Here is a 5,404-nt window from a genome sequence, read left to right on the forward strand (position 1 = left end):
TCAATGCTGGGTTACATTTCTACTATATTCTGTAAATATAAGCACGGAGCTGTCACCCTGCTGAAGCTGATTTGTCCATTCTCTGCTCTGCTCTCACAAACCCGTCCCTTTTTTGAGACACACATAATGAGACACACACTTGTAATCCAGAGCCATAAGAAGTAAAGGTTTTTTATTATTCTCTGCTGCTGCTCTTATACCTCTTCACAGTTACCGTGCTTATTAAGATTGGCTGCTAGCAAACAATGACAAGGCAGTCAAACAAACAATGACCATTCAGGCAACAATACATTTAGCTATACAAGCAAAAGTATAGTTAGTTACATATTATATGCAATTCCCTTATTGTACACAATTGATGTTTCAAAATAAGAACATCTTCTCCTGGTGTTCAGAATAATTTCTTTCATTGATTATAATCCTGCTTTTCACTGTGGGTTTCATTGCAGATGCAAAATCTCACAGGCAAATTCCGACTGGTGTGAGGCAAGGCTGCCATGTCACAGGGCTCAGCTGGCCCACGGCACTGTGAGGTCACAAAGCCGTGCCTCAGCTATATAAGAGGGGCCAGCAGGCGCAGCTGCCAGTGCAGTCGCGATGCTACGCCCTGGAGCCATGAGCGCCGTCGGTGTCGTCATGTCTGCACTTTTCCTGCTGCTGGCCGCTGTGGCTATCTGGTGGGCCATTGGCCACTGGATGCCACGGAGGCAGCATGGAAGTATCACAAGGAATCGTAAGCATGCTGGGGTTCTGCCCAGAGGCTCACGGAGGAGCCGAGGAGCCCCTGTGGCTCCCAGGTGCTCCAGGCCTCGGGTGACCCCTGGCAAGCGGCCACGTGCTCCCACCAGCCCCCTGCACAGCCCCTGCAGCTGTGGCCCCTGCCTGGCTGTGGCCCAGCAGCTGCAGGAAATGATGCTGTTGCTGTGGGCATGCAATGGGACACGTGAGCCACTTTATTCTGGGATGTGGAAGGTGTTGTGGGCACAACTGGAGAAGCTGGTGAAGCGAGGCCACCTGCCCTGCTGTGGCTCGTGCAGCTCCTCCAGAAGCCTCCGTCGCTTCAAGAGGCTGCTCACACCTAGGATCTGCATCCCTGGGAGAGCTCCCACCCTTTCAAGGATTTCCTTCCATCGGAGATCCTTCACCCACAAGAGAACATCAGGCTGTCAGAGATCTGCCATCCTGCCGGGAGCCTCCACTGCCTCTGACAGCCTCCAGCCATGCGAGAAGCTCCAGCCCTCCAAACCCCCCCCCAACCCCCAACCCCCCAAAACAACACCAAAAACCCCAAACCCCCACACACACAACGAGAACCTCCCCCCCAACCCCCCCCAACCCACCAAAACACCAAAAAACCCCAAACCCCCACACCCACAACCACCACCTCCTTCCAAGGGGCTCTCTCCCCCTGAGAGGCTGCCTATCTCAGAGAACATGTGTTGCTCTGAAGGAACTGACCTTCCAAGAGCTTCCGTTCTCTCTGAAAGCTTCCAGCCTGCCGAGAGCCTCCCTCCTGCCTACAGCCTGCCTTCCTCTGAGAGCCTTCAGGATTCTGAGAACCTTATTCACTCTGAAAGCCTCCCCATCTACGACAACCTTCTTCCCTCTGAGAACTTCCCTGTCTGCGACAACCTGCATCCCTCCGAGAGCCTCTCCGATTCCAAGAACCTTCTTCCCTCCGAGAGCCTCTCCTATTCCGAGAGCCTTCTTCCCACTGAGAGCCTCCCCATCTGTGAGAAACTTCAACCCTCTGAGAGCCTCGACATTCCAAGACCTTCCACACCCTCCAACAGCTTCCAGCCCTCTGAGATCCTCCCTCTGTCTGAAAGCCTCCCCGTTTATGAAAACCTTCAGCCCTTGGAAAATCAGCACCTTCCAGGAGCCTCCGTTCCCTCAGAGAGCCTCAGTCATCAAAGCCTCCCTCCCTCCCCGAGGCTCAGTGAGACCTGCTGGCCTGAGTACAGCAGTTACTCCATGGACAGCTCTGCCAGCTCCCTTGGAGCCAAGGACATCAACCACCCCGGCGCATTCCTCAGCACTGACGTGGCCTGGGAAAGCCCAGAAGGAGAAATGGCAGCACAGCCTGATCCTGTGAAGCATTCTCAGGAGGAGCAAGTGGTGCAGCAGCAAGTATCCTGGAGCCCCCAGCTGTCACCCCACGGCTCCCAGGACGCTGTGCCAGCTGTGCCAACTGGGAACACTCCTTGCTTGGTGGCAGAGACGAGCCCCAAGAGACCCAGGAGGTTCCTCCATCTCCGGGAAGCTGCCCCAAGACGGCCACCAAACATGAGGAATGTGTATGTGGTGGCAGGTCAGATCTGAGGAGCAGGAGGTGTTAAATAAATTAGGATTTTCCCCAAGAGCTGTGTGAGTGTTTGCACTGGTCTGGATTTGACTGGGATAGGGTTCCTTTCTACTCAGTAAGTGGCACAGAGCTGGGTTTGGATTCAGGATGGGATGTGGTGGATAACACAGGGAGGCTTTGGTTGTTGCTGAGCAGGGCTTGCACTCTTCTGGGCTCTGAAGTGTCCAATGCGTTAATCCATGTTTTTCACTGGGAAGGGTGGAGTGAGTGTTGAAGACAGAGGCAAAGAATGCATGAAACACCTGTACTGTGTCTCTGTCCCTGTTTGTGAGGTGACCCTCCACACCCTGGAAGGAGCTGATATTATTCCTACAATGTTTTGGTCATTAATATATTTAACAATACCCTTTTACCAATTGCAGAGCCTTTTGCAAACACAGCCTTCTCACAGATCCAGCAGCTGGCTGTCATCCTGTCTTTTAAATGGTAAATAAACAAAGATCTGGGAACAAACCACTGTGACTGCCACTACAATCCAGTGCTCCAGTGAGCCAATTCTTGTCTTGATAATGTGCTTCCAGCTATACTTTATACTCAGTTAGAACAACACCTACCGTGCATTTGCCTTATGTCACTTTAACCCCTAGAATGACACAAGGAGCCTTGGCAGGAGCAGGGATACAAAGGAGCATCCAGGGAACCGGAGAGGACAGGGCTGACCCCACTTGTCAGGATAAGGTGCAGCCAGGGACTGCCCCCCTGACCACTGACTGAGCCCAAGAACAGCTGTAGCAGGCAATGTCAAACTCCCTCCTCAGTTTCTTCATTAGAAGTAATATTTGCATGGTAGTAAAATAATATCTCTAACCCTTAGTCAGTTCCTAGTTTAGGACACAGTCAGAATCTGATCAAAACCTTTGTAGATGTCAATCCAGCAACAGAATTTTTCCCTTTACTGATTGTTGATCAGGTCCTTAATCTCACTGAGATGTGTCTGGATCTGACTGTCCACCTGTTAATCCCTGGACACTGAGATCCACTGGTTTAACTCAGGGTTCTATTGCTCTCTCTTAGAGCAAAGGAGAAATCCCCACCAGATATAGGCAAGAGGTGAAAATCACACTACAGCTTACTGGCAAGAATAGCAAAAGCAGAAGCTCAAAAATCAACCATCTTTGGCAAAGAATGAAATACAACACAGAATTCAACATTCTACTACTTATCCTAGCAGTACTCAGTGTTAATTTAGCATTTACCTAGCATAAACTTAGCCCAACTGGGAAAAACCTTGAGATGTACGAAATGCTATTTTCCCCAAAGGTCCAGGCAAAGAGAAGTAGGAAAAGAAAGAGAGGCACAGAGTAAGACAAAAGGAGAAAAGGAAGAGAGCTAGAAAAAGCTAGTTAGACATGCAACAAAGCTATGCTGTTTCCTACTGAACTGCAAGTACTGTTGCAGAGCTTAGCTTCAAAACTTAAAAGGTCTAGTAAAGTGTTACCATACTAAATGTCCTAGAACAAAAATCCAGAGCTTTTCACTTTCCTCTCACAGCTTATAAACTGCACGACACACAGGTCTATGTGTTTTCATCTTCAGCCCTACATACACTTGTAGATTTTCTTGCAGAGACCAGTTACAAAATTAAAAACTAAAAACATTCAGCAACTAGTCCCACAGAAAAAGTTCCCAGAAGAAAGAGCAAGTTGAGCTGGATTGAACCCTTCTTTTTCAGCCTACAAACTGCACTGCCAACAATAAGACCATTCCCTTTCCTTCCCAGACGTATGCAGGATCTTGTTCTTTCAGTCTTGCAGAACCAGGATCCAAAATTGAATGCCTTCATTTACTGCTCCCACACAAAGGTGCTAGGAGAAAAAGCCCTTGGCTTTTTGTCTCCCTCTGTCACCATTCAACAGTTCCACGAGATGGCAATGTTTATTTGCAAAACCAGGAAACGTACCACAGCTAGCTGAGCAGCTCAAAGTGCAGATCCAAAGTTAATAACTCAAACAAAATGTGTCAGGACAGAAATGTGCTTGGTTTCAATTTCAACAAATGAAATTTGTAGCTGTACTCAACTACTGAATGCAATCCAGGGCTTGCTTCCACAATGTGCCAGGTTAGAAAGCTGTGCCAGGTTAGAAAGCTGTAGCTTTCTAATACTAGGGCTGGACACTTTCTTTCCCATGGTAAAGCACTTTCAAACACATCCAAGAGACTGCCATCAAAATCTGAATAACATATCCAATAATTAATATGTCCAAGGATTGCTCCCACAAAGTTTTCAGGACAGAAACATCTTGATGGCCTTTATCTCTGATGGGCAGCAGCAGCAGCAGCAATAGGAATAGTCGTTTCCCTTCCTAAGGAAAGGGACCCCCCCAGGTTCAAAATTTGGAGTAGAGTTCCAACATTGAATACTTCCACTGAATTTCTTCCACATAAAAGGTTTCTGGACATAATGCTGCTGCTGGCCTTTCCCTCTGCTGAGAGTATTGTGTCCTCTACACCTCTGTTGAGGAATACACAGAGAGACACGACAGGAGCTGGATAGCAAAGGGCATGAAGACCAGAGGTGCCACCTAGGTGGATGGACACAGCAAGAATGGAGGACTTAAAAGCCAAGGGGTTTGTCTGTTTAGGGTCCTTCCCCAGAGGCACCCAGCTCAAGCTGTTTCTGTGTCACTCTGGCATGACTAAGTTGCTTAATGGAACAGTTTGAAATACATTGTGGAAAATCTGGTGTTGAACAGGTAAGGAGACCTGGTGTGACTGTGTGAGAGTGGGGTGTGTAGGGAGTCAGCCAAAGCACCCACAAGGCTCCCTGGCATTGCCCACTGTGGAGAGGCTTCAGTCCCACCAGTTAAAGTCTCTGGTAGTGGGAGTGTGACTGCAAGACTACTTCCTGAGTGGTCAGAATGGGAAGTTTCCTTAACACAGAAATGTACAAAATGTAACAAAACACTGGAATTACTGAGATATTTCCTCACCTTTTAAGTATGTCCCTTACTCTGCAGCAGAGTTGGTTGGCTTTAACCCTCCCTTCATCTTGGAGCCTTACATTGCTGGAACCCAGGAGTTGCTAGCTATGTCTGTCTT

The sequence above is a fragment of the Lichenostomus cassidix genome, chromosome 5 (genome assembly GCF_008360975.1).
Source record: "Lichenostomus cassidix isolate B80296 chromosome 5, HeHo_3.0, whole genome shotgun sequence".
In the NCBI taxonomy this organism is placed as follows: Eukaryota; Metazoa; Chordata; class Aves; order Passeriformes; family Meliphagidae; genus Lichenostomus; species Lichenostomus cassidix.